General features: G+C 32.6%; 1 protein-coding gene across 30 annotated transcripts in view; it reads right to left on the bottom strand.

Moving 5' to 3' along the window:
• PTPRD (protein tyrosine phosphatase receptor type D) overlaps nucleotides 1–17,710 on the bottom strand; it is a 2,309,169-nt gene that overhangs the window by 2,225,307 nt on the left and 66,152 nt on the right. The gene's annotated exons all lie outside the window — the stretch shown is intronic.

Genomic DNA, 17,710 nt, shown 5'->3' with positions numbered 1-17,710 from the left:
AAAAGTTTAAACCCCATGCAAATGGAGTACATCTTTTTTACAAACTCACTTTTGTCTTGCAAAAAGTACGTTTTTTTCAGAACAAGTGTCCCCGACATTGCTATATGGCCCCTAATAGCAATTAGCACACTTACCATGTTTTGAATGCTAAGTATTATTGTCAGAAAAAGAAGTCAATAAAACGTAGTAACTGATCCCAGTGCTGATTTAGGGAAAGCATACAATGAGCCTGCAATAGTAAGCTGTGTGTGAACATAGCATAGAGCTCAGGAAATGATGGGAATATGGCAAAATAATAATTAATAATAATAAGAGCCAGATTAAAAGAACACTCACAGGCTTAATTTAGGAAATCTGACAATCAAAATAAATAATAATGACAGTGAACTATAATGTATTGAACTAGAAGAAAAATTCACATGTTAACACAGATATCAAATAAATAAATAAATAAATAAACAGAAGAATAGTGAAAGTTCATCCTTACAGCAGACTACCACTACTAAATGTAGAAGATATTAGAAAAATGCCCTGTTAAATACACCACAGTTATAATTAATCGATACAGGCAATGGATGCTAAAATCAGTAGACGATTTTTTTTTTCTTTTTGAGACAAATTCTTGCTCTGTCAGCCAGGCTAAATTGCCACGTGCAATTGTGGCTCACTCCAACCTCCACTTCCCAGATTCAAGTAATTCTCCTGCGTAAGCCTCCCGAGTGGCTGGGATTACAGGTGCAAGCCACCACGCCTGGCTAATTTTTGTATTTTTAGTAGAAACGGGGTTTCACCATGTTGGTCAGACTGGTCTTAAACTCCTGACCTCTAGTGATCTGCCCTCCTCAGTCTCCCAAAAGAATGGGATTGCAGGCATGAGCCACTATGCCCGGCCAGTGGATAAAATTTTAATGGAAAATGGGATATATACACAGACTTAAAAGATCTACATCGTATTACAGTCAGTTCTGCTATAACAGAATAAGTGTTCCTAAAAATCACCATACTATGCAAAAATGCACAATAAAAACATAGGGATGAAGGGGAAATGGGATTACAGACAGAACACTCAAAGACAGCATCACTGACATATTAAAATAGATGGGAGCCTAATAAAAAATGGTAGCATATTAAATAATGAAGAAATATATAAACTACAATAAATATGGCACTTTACCTTGAAAAAGACTTGAAATTTGCTTATATTCACGAGTGTTGGAAGAATCGTAGCTTGTAAATCATTGTGAAGTGGTGAAAGGAAAGTTCTCTGACATTGGATACAAAGTTGTAATATCAAATATGGCTGGCTTTAAGGTGTATGCATGTATGCATTTTGTGTCTTTCTATATGACATGGCTCAATTGGGTGCAATTTTCTGTGTTCATTTACTGTTTCTCCATGACAAAAATCACAAATAAACAAACACAATTGTAGCTTTGCTGCAATGATTTTCTGATGTATCAATGGTATTGCAACAAATTTACATTTTCAAAGAAATGTAATAGCAGAACTAACTATAGTTATTGTAAAGTGGACAATGGTAACTTTCCCATGGAGAACTCCAACAGACCCTGCTTTCACCAAGTGATCAGAGTTAACCTTATTTAATAGTGGGAATAATTGTATTACATGCTATGTAATTCATTTAATACTTTCTTTTAAAATTACTCTCCCACTTGTTGGGGAGCCTAATTTCACTTAGCAGTTCGTAAAACAAGCATTAATTTAAATTAATGGACTTTTAAGCTGATATTTGTTGCAGAAGCATGTAAGCTTTTAGATTACTTTAGTGCCACACCCACCTTTATGGGTTTGCATCCAACTATGATAAATTTATGTATATCAAGATAGTGGGGACCCTGTGAGCTGAAGAGCAAATCACTCTAATTGAGGTTGATGACAAGAACAAACTGAGGAAACTGGTAGGCCTCTGTAAAATTGACAGACAGGGACAACCTCATAAACTGGTTGGTTGTAGTCATGTAGTAGTTAAGTAGTATGGCAAAGAATCTCAGGCCAAGAAAGTCACTGAAAATATTTCAAATGCAAAAAATGAACAAATGACACATTGGTTAGTGTTCCTAAAATAAATAAATAAATAAATAAAAATGACCATCTCCAAATGGCCAGATGAACAGTGTCTGCGCTCCTTTTGTAAGACTTCTGTTGAATGTGGTTGTGCTGTAAAAATCCTATATACATACACTATATATATATTTATATCATATATATAAATCCCATATATATTAGATATTTATATATATTAGATATTTCTAATATATATATTAGATATTTCTTTAAAAACATTGCACCAGGGAATCTCTCCTAAATAGCAGGTTTTATTATTTTAATCAATGAGAATTACCTAATAAATAATAGTTTTCTTTTTTACTTTGTGTGTAAGGACTCTTGGAACAAAATTCAATGCTTCAAGACTAAAATACTCTTAGGCTGTGGTTTTCATGTATTTACCTGATCCCTCAGTTTTATGGCTCCTCATGTAAATTTTCAGAAAGCCATCTGCTATTTTTTTAGTTTGTCCCCACCAAAACTCATGCTGATACATGATTTCCAGTGTGGCAGTGTTGGGATGTAGGGCCTAGAGGAAGGCATTTGGGTCATAAGAGTAGTTCCTTCATGAATACATCAATGCCCTCTAATGCCCTCCAGATAGGGTGAGTTCTCCTGGGAATGGATTAGTTACTGGGTTATTAAAAACAGTCTAGCATCCTGGGTTTTTCTCTCTTGCTCCCTCTCTCCTACACGATCTCTTTGCACACACAGGCTCCATTTCTGCTTTCCTCCAGGAGTGGAAGCAGCCTGAGGCCCTCACCAGATGTCACCACTCAATTGTAAACCTTCTGGCCACCAGAATGGTGAGCTAAATAAACATATTTTCTTTATAAATCACCTGGTCTCAGGAATTCTGTGATAGCAACACAAATTGAACTAAGACAGCATCCAGCCATCGTACATCACTTATGTATTTAGCAATTAATTAGGTGTTGACAAGAAAAAATATTCTTATATTGTGTCTTTATTTGTAGATGAGAAAATTCTTTGGGGATGAAGTTTACAATCATAGAGTGGGTATATACACTCAGCTGTCTTGCTGAGTCTTTGCTGATTTATTTCCATTGTATTGAAATTAGTCTAATTTTTGGTATTTTTTTTCAGTAATGTATTAAAGAGTATGATACACATAAACCTCATATCACACACTTATAAATAATAATAAATGATAATATGAATTAATGATAAATAGTCCCATGTATAACAAAATGATACAAACTAACACCTCCAGCTGCATTAATATGCACCCAATTAAATAGATATCAGGGAATTAAGAGCTTTTTAAAATAATTGACAGGCTAGTGAGAATATTAAATTAAAAACTTTTCACTATTATCTATGTTTTAAAGCCATATTTCATACATACTTTCATCTGAACACTAGTGACATATTTTATAATAAAAACACCATTTTATAAGCATTTCAGAGTATATAACTAGTTTCATCTTTTTTTATTACAAAGCTTTTTTTATTAAAATTGCTCAGTTAAGTTTGTAGCCTATTTTTTTCTAAGGGAATATTTTATTTTATTAATAAATATAAAATATTTGTTATCCTTTTTCAATATTCATAGTGAAATGTATTTTTATTTGAAACCAATTTCACTGAAAGTTTTAAATTTTTTAGAAGAGTTCTAAAAAATATTTTATTAAGGGAAACCCTTACTATCAATGTCAGGTTGATTAAGGATTATATCAGCATTGTAGTGTAATATGATTCAAAGATGGCAATACTCTCTCCATATCTTTTAAACTTTAATATCAGAGTTCTAAAAAGATGTTAAAATTACACTACGGGACCATCTTCCAAAATTAAAAACTTAAAATACAGCATATTAGATAAATTCTCCCATTTCAAATTAAAATGCAATGGTTTTGTCTGGAAGAAAACATTACTTCACCCATTATTAACTTTCATGATAAAATATTTTCTTTAATTTAAATACAATAGTGTGACCAAAGTTTACTTTAGAATGATGATTTGGTGTTTGACTTTTCTAATTCAGACAACATACTTGAAGGCAAAAGCAATGGTTTTGATATGAGTTTCCTAGGCAGGTATTTTTATAGCCCATTAACATAAACATGTGATTAAAATTATTCAGAAGCATTTAGATAGGAATTTCACAATGGAAACATAAAACCTTAACACAACAGGACCAAATTTTTGTTTAATTGGTCCTTACTAGGTTGGCAGACACAAGTCATGCCCTTCAAGGTTTCCAAAGGCAAATGCTACTATCTACTAAGAAGAAGAAGAAAAAAAAAAAGCAGATTACTTTTAATTTTCTATTAATCATCTGCATTTCCGCTTCAATTTGAGAGGCAACATTTCATTTAATTAGTCCTCTCTTTATAAATATTTTCCACAGCGATTCAGTTGACACAAGTTTTCTGACACTGTGCAGATGGCACAAAACTGGTGTCTGGTCTCAAAGGAACTATTTGACCATTGCAATAAAAGAGCAATAAACAAAATAACAACATTGCAGCCCACTTCAGTTTAAGTAGGCAGTCAGCCTTATATCGCTGTAAAACCTTGAAATGGATGTATGAGCTTTGCTGCTATAAACAAAGAGTTGTTTACAGCTGGGGAATGGCAGGTACCAACAGTGGACTGGAGCTTCAGCAGCCTGAATGCCAGGAACTGACTAATGTGAAGAAACATATTGTGGCTTGTTTTATGGAGAATATGTTTTATAAACCCCAAGTGACCATTTATTACAAATTCATCCACTCTGTAGCAGATTGCTGCTTTAATGTTGAATACTGGATTTCAGTCAGGTTTTCAACTAAAAAATTGAGGGGAAAAGTCCAAATGTTATTTTGTTTCTGTTTCCTTCATATTGATGATTCTCAAATTTCAGCATAGAAAATCCATTTTAACAACTCATTCTCTCTCTTAAACAAACTAAATATTTTGTGACTTGGGGCTGATTCATTAGAAAATTTACATCTACTTACTGTCGTGAGCTGTTTCAACAATGCCATTTATTTGTAATGGTGAGCTTACTGTATGCCAACATCTTTAAAAAAAAAAGTGTCTCAAAAATATGTACTTTGTTAATGGGCATTGGAAAATGTATACTGTTTCCCATAAAATGAAATAATCAAGTCCCCACAGCAAGAGTTTCTATAGCCTTTTTTAAAAAAAGCCAATAACTAAAGCCACAGGGATATTTCACAGGGATGTCATGGTTGATAACCATTAAGTAAATATAATATATTTGACTTTACTCATTACATATAAAACATCATTACATGAGAAAACAGCAGCTCATCTCAGTCTCATGAAACTGTGCACAGCAAGTTGAAAATTGATATCTAGCATTGTGTCAGCAACTCTCCCTGTTGTAGGTGAATCCAAGCATATGGTATAATATGTCCCAAGATACCCTTTTACCTTTTTATGGCCTCTATTGTCACAAAGTGAGAAAACAGACATAGGTTTCACACAGGTATGCTTGTCTTAATACTCAACAAAACAGTTGGTTTTGGGCTTCAAAAATCAAATGAAAGTATTTGGGGAAATAATAACAGTGAAGAGGGTATAAAAGAGTTTTTTTCCACTGGTTAGCAAACCTCTTACAGTGGAATCACTTGTGAGTGAGCGGGTGTGGTGCTAGATTACTGTTTAGATTCGTGGACCAAATCCTAATCCACAGAATCAAAATTCTTCAGAGGCAGGACCAAGGAATATGTCTGCTTGAGAAACTCCAAATATTACTGTGATACACATATACAGGTGAAATATTAAAGCAATTATATAGGAACAAGTATAAATATAAGTGTAACGTCATCTGTGCACAGATAGTGAACATTTAAAAATTTGGGGGATTCAGAGAAATTCTCTTGTAAGTCACAGAATTTTATTGGTTTCTTCTAATTTCTGCCTTATCGCTTTTCTCCTTGTCCTTTCAAGATTTCTTCTTTTGTTCTGCTGCTGTTGACTCAAGCATAGAATACAATTTGTTTTAGGTTAAAATCTAGACTCATCCATACATTTATTACTTTCATGTTTATGAGAAACTTCATAATAATAATTTTAAATAAACTTCCCTATCCTATTAGGAATTGGATCTGTTTGCCTAACTACCATCCATTACAAGTGGAGTTAGAATGGCTCAATCAATGTGCTTTCTGTTATGTTTTGTTGGAACTGTGCAGTTCTGAGTGTAAAAAATGCACACTCCACGCTGATAAGCACTGCCTATTCCTGCTTAACACAGAATGCATTGCTTGCATAAATACTGGCCCAGGGTACCCTGCAAAGAATAAAAAACATAAGCGAAAAGTCAGCTGTCTCATTAAATGTGAGGTTAATACCTCAGAACTCCTCCTCTTCTACCTGAGGTTTGAATGTAACCATTTGATCATGCCCTATTTCATGACACCAATTTTCTTTTAAATCTAATTAGTAATTGGGAATGCTTTATTTCCAGCTATTAGAGTTTCACCTAAGCCAGCAACTAATAGTAAAGCAGTACGGTTATTAAGTAATTCAAATGAAAGCTTTAAAGCTCCTTTTCCTTCTGGGGAATCTCAAACTATCTCATAATTGGGTTGGGCATTTCTTTTCTAGCTCTGAAATATCATTCTGTGGGATGAACAGCATTTGCTCCTTTTTAGAGATAAATAATTCTAAAAACTATAGGACTATTGTCACCAAATAAAGATGCATGGCAAAATCTATCAGATTGTAATCACTAAATTAGGTCATGTGGTTTAACAACGTATTTCTTATGTGAAAGAAATGATTTTAAAAATCTAAGTGGCTTAACAGAGTTTATTCTAGAGCTGACAGGATATCTCTTACAACTCAGCCTTCTTCACACACTGATTTGTTAATGTCAGCTCTAATTCCCAATTCTGTTAATGAGCTCAACAACACATTCTGTTTGTTTCCTATTTTTGTTCTTGAACTTGTTTTTGCTGCTGTTAATTTGTGTTGTACTTATTTTTATAATGTGAGATCGAGTATGTAAATCATAATTGGCTGAAAAATAGCTATGTAAAAATTGGGCATTAATATAAACTAAAAATTGTTAAAATTGAAATTGCAATGATTTTTGGTATTTACTTCAACTCTCTTTCTTTACATTGTTTTTTCTTGAACTGTCAAATCATTGTCTATTCCTTCTTCTATCCATCAAAGTTTTGTGCTTTTCTTTACATGATTTCCTCCAAATATTTAGCTAATGTATCTGTTTTCTCCTTCAGTGAACACTCCTTCAGTGAGTTTCTGATTATATCCATATTTATATTTATCATCATAATGTCCTAAAATTCTCTCTTATAATCTCATAAAAGTTTCCTAATAACTAAATCTTACATGACTTAAACTGAAACAAGCCAGGCTTTTCCTTATTCCTCTATGCAGGTATCCTAAAGATGGTTGCCAGATCAGCACCCTTATAGTGTAACCAGGAAACATGTTAAGAATGCAGATTCTCAGGCCCCAACCCAGTCGAACTGAATTAGAAATTCTGAGGATGATACCTTGCAATCTGTGTTTTAACAAGCCTTCCAACTAAAATTTGGAACCTCTGGTGTAGAATACAAAACCCAGCTCCTTGATGTCAGACAGACCTGAATCTGAGTTTAGGCTTTTCAACTTGCATAGTCTTAATCAAATTGCTTAACTCTGATTGGCCCAGCTTGAATCACGGTGCCTATCCCTATCCAATCACTGTGTTCAAATAAATGGGAGGATTTGTTTGGCTTATCTATCCTTGGCCATGAGACTACACTGTGGATAGAGAGGTGAGAAAGCCCCATCATAAAATAAATAAATAAATAAATAACTAAATAAATAAAAAGGGAGAGGAGTGGTTCTGTAAAGAAAGAGATGATGGAGAAAAACATTTTCTGTTCTCAGTGATTTTGTTTATATTTCCCCCTCTCTATTCTTCATCTAAGGATCTGTAACCATTTACTTTCTTTCAGGCTTGAATAAAAATCAATTATTTTCAGGAGCTTTCTTTGGTTAATCCCTCTCTCTATATATACACAATTTTACCACACTTGAAAATACAATCTTTATACAATTTATTTATGATGATTCCTATGCCAATTCTCCTACATGATTGGTTTTCTGACTGTGTTATAAATTATATAAGACAGGAACACTGATTCTCCCCTCTCATCTCCCTTGCATTTTGTTAAGTTCTCCCATATATAGGATGTACTGAATAAACTCTTTCAAGTTGTTAATCCTGTTTATCTTTTAGATTCCAATCTAAATCATATAAAGGACTTGAGACATTATCTTTTCTTAAAATGTGTAACAAATTTATTTAAAATTATGTTTTGAGTACACAGATCTTATAATTGAAAACCCTGATAAATATCTTGAATCTTGATATATAGTATCATGGAATTTTTTAAACAAGCTTCTTCTACCTTATTTTCTCAGAAGTTTAAGGTGTTTATATATACTAACTTCTAATATTCCAGTTACACAGTCATTTCCTGGGTCACCAGCCTGTGCCTGGAGGACCTTATCCAGGGAGTCAAGTTTTGGTAATGGCTCTTCCCTAAATCCAAAGCATCACTCTTTCCACATTAATGCAAATGCTCCTGAGAACTGAAAATATCCCTTTCTCTCCATCCTGATCTTGCACTTACTTATACAGGTCAAATTACGGGCAATCCTTTTAAGAGAAAACAGCATTTGAATTTATCATTACTATCACTTTTTTTTTTTTTTTTGAGGTGGAGTCTCTCTCTGTTGCCCAGGTTGGAGTGCAGTGGTGTGATCTCAGCTCACTGCAACCACTGCCTTTCAGGATCAAGCAATTCTCCCAAATCAGCCTCCCAAGTAGTTGGGATTACAGGCAGCCACCATCATGCCGGGCTAATTTTTGTATTTTTAGTAGAGATGGTTTTTTGCCTTGTTGGCCAGGCTGGTCTCAAACTCCTGACTTAAGGTGATCTGCCCGTCTTGGCCTCCCAAAGTGCTGGGATTACAGGCGTGAGCCACCACGCCTGGCCTGTTTATCATTTTAATAAAAAGTCTAACTCCATGTTTTATGTTTGACATGCTGACAGCTTTCAAATCCCAACAGTACTTTCACCCTTCTGCCCCACACAGGGCCAAGTTGATAAGAAAGTCTATATGCTCCCTTTTTGGTGCCAACTTGAAGTTTAAACTACGTAAAAGCCCTACTCTGTGAGCACACAAGCCCCTCATCTTAGTTCCACCCACTAACCACTATTAAAACCTATGGCTGTGGACCCTCTTTGCTCTCTGTCAAGACATTTTCAGACCCGCTTTGGAGGTGGACCTCCTTTTCCCAGATAGCCTCACAATATGAGTCATAAGAGTTTCATCACCTCTTGTTGTATGGGTGGCATCATCAATCTTGACATCTCAAATTTTAGGTGAGGGGCCCATCTTGCCTCTGTGGTGTATCAACAACAATCATTATTATCATTGTATGCCAATTAATCAGCAATGTTTTAAATACTTCTCTGGAATTCTTCTTCGTATTCAGATAAACTAAATCAACATAGTGAGGCAAACTATGTTTGTTGGTTTGTTTATTTATTTATTTTGAGGTGGAGTCTTGCTCTGTTGCCCAGGTTGGAGTGCAGTGGCACGGTCTTAGCTCACTCAACCTCCTCCTCCCAGGTTCAACCAATTCTCCTCCCTCAGCCTCCAGAGTAGTTGGGACTACTGGCATGCACAACCATGCCCAGCTAATTTGTGTATTTTTGAGAGACAGGGTTTCACCATGCTGGCCAGACTGGTCTCAAACTCCTGACCTAAAGTGATCTTCCTGCCTCGGCCTCCCAGAGTGCTGGGATTGCAGGCATGAGCCACCGGACCCGGGCATATTGTTCTTTTAAATTAGTGTTCTGTGTAAAAGTCAGAAATTTTGGGTTATCAGTCCTAAAGTCCATTACCCTCAATTAGTCTGAATGTGCCTACCATCTTTCTGAATCTTGTATGAGGAAGATTTAAAGAAATCAAACCACTAAATTATCTTTTATTACTCCTTTTCCCATGTATAATTTGCTAAGTAGTAGTTTCCGAGTTTTTAACCAATATTTCTGAAAATATCTCATTTTGCTTGCTTCTTTTCATCCATTCCTACATGTTTAGTTTGCATTTGTAACTTATATTAATGTTACAATTTAGGCCAAAAGTTGTAATGTGTTCCAAATCCACTGGTTAGGTGGATGCATTTTTCCCTGCTCAAAAAGAATTTGGTAATTTTTGTTTCTTTATTTGTTTAAGTATACAACTCTCAAGGCTGAGGTTGAAATTTGGCTTTGTTTACAAGTAACGTGAAGTGGTGCGTAGACTCAGACTAGAACTTAATGGATGTTTTTCAAATCATAAAACTACTCTGCTGTTTGGCACAATTTAGAATGACTGGCAGGCTCCCCTTAGCAGAGGCCAAAGAATGAAATACCAGGGGTGTTGCAGGTCAGTGCACTGGCAGGGGTGTATGGGAAAGCTTGCCTGGCTTTAGCTCCTGCAATTACTCACTCATGTTCATGCGCGATAAAATTGAACCAAGTAAAAAAAGAAACCATTAAACATTGATGCGCACTACACATTGCCCCAAGGATGAAAAAGAGACTATTTTCCATATGCTTCCTTTATTTGTCTGCTTTATGGCATAAAAACAGGACTTAATTATACTATTATATTCCCATAGATACTGCCCGTAAGAGTTGGAAAATGTATTCATTCTTTAAATGCTGATATAAGGAAAGAAGGATTGTAACATCAATCTAAGCTGCCTTGATTAAAGATATTATGAGAGAACAGGACAACCAAAAGGAAAGATGTCAGTTCCTCCCATTTCCATAGAAAAACGTATCCAATTGACAGAACTTATTTTTTAAGTGTTATAAATTTCCAGTACTATATAGTCATCAGGACCTTTATGTACATTATTTCATTTAATCATAAAAGGATTATATGTTCCAAATTCTTAAAGCAAATGCATTTTCAATTGTCTGTTGATTATTAAAGAGTTAAAAATCTTAAGTTTATGCGTTGAGTGCATTTTCCGATTTTTTTCTCTTTATATGTATTTATATAATACACAAATAAAAATAATTGTGTCAATAAAGAAAAAGTTAATTACCATTATTACATATTAAATAAATATGTTTGTTATTCTTTATATTTATTTTTTGTCTTGACAACTACAATTTTAAATAAACATATCACCACAGGTTTTTAAAAAGGCACTAACATGTTTAATACTTTAATCAGACAATTCTATGGAAATATGACTTCTATAAAAGGTAATATAAAGATACATTTATAATATGTAGCCTATTGCATGCAACTGAAGACCCCTCCAAAATGGGTTAAATATATTTAATAACAAATGAGATTTTTACCAATAAAAGTGTAAGACAGTTGACAACTTTCATCAATTATTTGACTGTATATTTTCCCCTGGCAGATAAAACTGAAGTTCCATTAATTGGCATAATTATTATGTTGTTAAGGTATTTGTATCCTAACAGGTCATAACCCCATTTATAAACATAGTAATTAATAAATTAATGCACGTGGCCAATTATTTCTCAAGGTGAGAAATAAAGTCTTAAAATATAGACTTTTGTAATTCCTTCTTATCTTGAAAGATTAATAAAAGACTTCAGATATAATAAATTTAATCAAAATCTACTTGCAGTTATAATGACAAATTTTACTTAATAAACACAGCTGCTTTGTACTAAGAATAGCCTCCTCCTGTCAATCTCTGGTAATTCTGCATCAGCTCATACTGTATTATAAAACAACATGAATTTTTTATAAGTTCACTGAAAGGATTTGAAAGATGGTATTCTACTTACTATCCAGTTGTTGCTTGGCTTTAATTGCTATGTAAGGATTTAAAGAAAAGTACAAAACATAAATCTAAAATATTTTATTTAAAGTCAGATACTCTATATTAGAACTTGGTCATTCTCAACCATGACCTCTAATAGCTTATATAAATACATTTTGTTGAATTTTAAAAACATGCTCATATCTGATAAACTTACTTAAATACCTAGTGATGTTATCTTATTAGAATTAATCTTGATTATTTCACCTTATAAACATTTCTTATTTATTTTTCTCTCAGAATTATAATAGTTGTTGATCACTTACCTTTATAGCGGTAACAAATACATTCATAGCGAAATATTGTAGCTGGCAAATATTTACTATAGATTTTCTTCCTTTTTTTAAATTAATTATTTATTTTTTTGAGACAGAGTTTCACTCTTGTTGCCCAGGCTGGAGTGCAATGGTGTGATCTTGGCTCACCACAACCTCCACCTCCTGGGTTCCAGCGATTCTCCTGCCTCAGTCTCCCGAGTAGCTGGGATTACAGACATGCACTACCACGCCAGGCTAATTTTCTATTTTTATTTTATTTGTTTATTTATTTTGTATTTAATTTTAGTAAAGATGGGGTTTCTCCATGTTGGTTGCACTGGTCTCGAACTCCCAACCTCAGGTGATGCACCTTCCTTGGTCTCCCAAAGTGCTGGGATTACAGGCGTAATCTACTGCAAGAGGATAATTTTGTATTTTCAGTAGAGATGGGGATTCTCCATGTTGGTCGCACTGGTCCCGAACTCCCGACCTCAGATGATCCACCCTCCTTGGCCTCCCAAAGTGCTGGGATTACAGGTGCAAGCCACCACGCCCGGCCACCAGATTTTCATTTTTAGCCAACATGATAAAGGGGAAAGCATAAAGCTAAAAGTGTGTCTAACTCTACATTTAAGCTAAAAATTTGTCTAAAGCAATTTATGAAATATTATATAATTTACTTTTATAATTTGATTTCAGAGACACCTTTATAACAATCTAATTAAAATACTAAATTCTGATTGCTAAGAGTTCTTTGCAGAGCCGAAAAATTTACTCATAGAATTTGTGTGTGAGTAAAATATAAAATCCTAGTTTCCTTAACTCTACCAGTTTGAAAAGTTTATATATATATATTTATATATATACTTATTTATATATAAATTTATATATATATTTATTTATATATATGATATATTACATATCATATATATCCATATATAATATATTATATATCATATATCCATATATAATATATTATATATCATATATATCCATATATAATATATTATATATCATATATATCCATATATAATACATTATATATCATATATATCATATATACATCATATATTATATATCATATATATCATATATACATCATATATTATATATAATATATACATCATATATTATATATCATATATATCATATATACATCGTATATTATATATAATATATACATCATATATGATATATACATCGTATATCATATATAATATGTACATCATATATATGATATATAACATATATGATATATATCATATAATATATATCATATATGTCATATATCATATATATATCATATATGATATATGATATATATAATATATCATATATGTCATATATATGATATATGATATATCATATATGTCATATATATGATATATCATATATATCATATATATGACATATATGATATATATTATATATAATATTATATATTATATATATTCTATAAATGATATATATCATACATATTATATATTATATATCATATATATAATATACATATTATATATTATATATCATATATATAATATACATATTATATATTATATATCATATATATAATATACATATTATATATTATATATCATATATATAATATACATATTATATATTATATATCATATATATAATATACATATTATATATTATATATCATATATATAATATACATATTATATATTATATATCATATATATAATATACATATTATATATTATATATCATATATATAATATACATATTATATATTATATATCATATATATAATATACATATTATATATTATATATCATATATATAATATACATATTATATATATATACACACACACGTACACACACACATATACATATATGTAAATATATGTTTATGACCACAGATGTGTTCCTGATCTATCAGCATTATTGGAAAATAACATTATGTTTTCTTAAGGCATCATGCTTAAGCACAAGATGGGCTAGTTCCTTTGAAGTAGGACATTTGAACTATAGTAAACTCTAAGCTTTTGCAACATAACTTGCCAAGGGATAGAGATGGTTGGCTCTGGTGCCAAGAGCTATTAATACATCACAGTCAACAACCTTTCACTGTTGGCATAAATAATAGTAGTATATAACCACAATGCAACATCTTAACAGAAACATAAAATACAGATATGGTTTGAACCATATCTCAGAGGTATATCCAACTGCTAAGATGTCGGGGAATCTGCTTGTGATAGAAAAGATCCAATGTGGAGCCTGATTGAAGGTAGAGGAGGGCAGCAATAATATAGAAATGTTCCACCCAATGAATGCATGTCTCAAGATCTGACCACTATTTCAACATTTTTCAAACCACTCCTCTAAACTACTATATCATCATAGTCTTAATAACCTTGAAAAACAAATAGAACTATAGTTTATAAGGAAAAATAATTGTCCTTCCCTACTTTATAAGTAGGCTCTTTCTACATATTTTTATACTCCCCTATATAAGGTTTCTGAGACAAACATATCTTTCTATATCACAAATATATCTTTAAAATTATGTATGGTGTCCCTAGAAATAAAGTGCTAAGGATAAATCTGTCACAGGGACAGAGTTTCATAAGATAGTCTAAAATACGTTATTTTGAAAGAAGTTTATATAAATGAGAAGACAAAAATGTACCATTTTAACAGAAGCAAAAGTGATACAACAGCTTATCAGCATACTACTATAATGGAATGTCTTTTCATTGTTGCTTTTTTCTTAATTCTTTAACAGTGTACTTAAAAACACATTTTAAATGATAATGTGACTTAAATACCTCTCAATAATGGGATAAAGCAATTTTTCTTTAGTGATTTATCCTAGATCTGAAGAAAAGAGAATTATCACCCATCATTTGCTAACCAGCAACCAGTATTTAAGGCTCTAGGACTTATAAGCACTCTACACTTTGGAATGCTCATCAGGTCAGACAATCATTTTAAAGATTTTTGAGTATGAAATGTGTAATCTGACAACATCATTTTTTTGAAAAGTAGGTTTTCTTCCTACTGAACAAATGCAGCTTGAAAATAGGAATAGCCAAAGTCTTGAGTATATTTCACTTTACTGCTTATCAGCAAAAAGGCTAATGGTCCTACATTTCAATGACAAAATAATTTTGGACATTACTACACAAAAATAGGGAAATGTTCCTAAAATATCTAATAAAATTTCAGAACTCAGATTCTGTCCCGTACTTACCTAGAAAAACAAGTACATAAATAAAATGTAATTTTTTTCTGGTTCAGGAAATGGTTGCATCTCTCTTTTCTTTAACATTTATAAGTTTAAGTCTTAGATATGTAAAAGGGAGAAATGTCAATAAACTGAACTGCATTAGAGACATATTTTATTGTTCTGCTTCAAATATGGAGAGACTTCTAAGACAACTGGGCAGAGCAAACTCCCACAAGGGTGTGGTTTCTATGGAGCCCCTCTTTCATACAAGGCCTACATATGGCACCTGTTCAGAAGCTGCATATCAGAGATGTCTTTAGGACTTTACTCAAAAGGTACTGATGGAAGATGCAAAGTGGGGAGAGAGAATTCTTTCCCTTCTCTGCATGCCTCGAAGTATTCATAGCCTACCATGAAGATGAAAATTGTGCGGATGTATTGTTAGATATATAGTTTTCAAGCATGAGGGGTCATTTCTTTTAGATATTTTAGCATGCTTTTGAAAAGGGCTATTTACACTATACACACAGGCCTTAATACAATCTGGTTTGTGGCTAATTAGTTCAACTGGTTGTAGCACAGAGATTATAAATGTAAAATTTATTTTAATTCCTAGTTTATTTATTGATTGATTTTGTATTTATTTTGATCCAGGTAATATTGTTCTTCCATTCAAAGCATACCACGTTTAATGGAGCAACTACTCAAAAATAAGTTATGCATATAGACCAACAGAAACTTGCACAAATTAGTGTAAAGAAATAACTGAATGTAGAAGTATAAATAAAGGAAAAACAGTTCTGTTGAGGAGCCGTCTCTTTCAGAAGTTTTCTCTGGAAGAACCCCAAGCTGAGCAAAGTTCTTTCTTATTCCTAGACAATAGAATTCTTGGCATTTATTTCTTTATTTCCTCTCTTATATTTATTTTTATATGTGAGGTTTCCTAAATTTGTACTATTATTCCATGAAATACAAGGCACAGCAGCAGCTCTTTGAATATGGGTTCCCTGATCCAATTAGGCTGGAATATTATAATAGAGTCTCATCTTCAGGAATGAATGCATCTTAGCACATTAGACTATATAAGAAGTAGTGCAAACAAAATCACATTTTTTTAAACCCCGAATATTTTCAGTAACTCTTATTTAGGAAAGGGACACTACTATCATTAGCTTTATCCTACCAGTAACTATAAATATCCCTTGGGACCACCATTACTCTATTAATGAGGGATAGTATTGGCTTGTGAGTAAATGAAAACACAAACAGACCCATAAACAAATTATATGTGCGTGTATTTATTTTTTTTTCTATGTAACAAAAATTCTGGAAAGTAGCTGTTCTTAGTTTGAGGTTAGTGGCTCATGTGTATATTAAAGCCTTGATATGTGATATTATCTTAACATTTTCCTCATGTCTCCATGATGGGACCAGTAGTTCTAGCTATCAAATCCATTTTCTATGCAAAAAAGAGAAGAAAATGACAAAGAAGAAAGGAAATTTTCTGAAAAGCCTCAGCAAACTTTAGTTTATTGCTCATTGGTTGCAGCAAAGTCACAGAGAAATCTTCACTGCAAAGAAGTAGGATAATATATTTTTTAATTTTACATATCTTCACCTAGGAAAACATCAAGGTTTATTAGTTAAAAGTGAGGAAAGAACAAATATTGTACAAACAATTGATACTAATTGACACAATTTCCTGGGTCAAAATACGGAAAGCATTACATGCCTTTCTAGGATAGGATCCATTTTTATTGAATGTTGCATCCTTATCAATGAAGCATAATAGATAGTTAATTAGTAATATTAATGTGAGCCCTATAGAAGGGGTTCTAGCAACATAAAAAGTATGGTTTGCAAGAGGTACATATGAATAGCAATGTTTGCATTGTACAAAAACTTCAATGGCCAGATAGATGGATACATAGCAAAATAGGGAAAAATAGAAAATTCCCCATTACAACCCTAACTAGTATATTAAGGATATTAGCCATAGTTCTTGAAGCAAAATTTGACCAAGTTTGACCAGCACTGTTCAGGTAAGAGTTTTTTAATCATGTGAGGGACCACTAAAGCTGTCAATGGAGGCAGTTCATCTGCTGTAGGGTTCATTAAGCCTCACCAAGACTCCAATATAATAGTCCTACAGGTCATATGAGGCTTTTTCTCTAAACGTAGGCTGACAAATAAACTTTCTTATTTCAAGTCAACCTATAACATACCTCAATATCAGTAGAAGAATTGGGGCAGGATGGGGGTGACAGAGAGTGACACCATTTCTGCTAGTAGAAAATGTTTCTCATTCACAATTTCACAA

Source organism: Pongo abelii, chromosome 13 (assembly GCF_028885655.2).
Source record: "Pongo abelii isolate AG06213 chromosome 13, NHGRI_mPonAbe1-v2.0_pri, whole genome shotgun sequence".
NCBI classification, from domain to species: Eukaryota; Metazoa; Chordata; class Mammalia; order Primates; family Hominidae; genus Pongo; species Pongo abelii.
The sequence above is the reverse complement of the archived record's forward strand: the minus strand, read 5'-3'. Positions and strand labels throughout refer to the sequence as shown.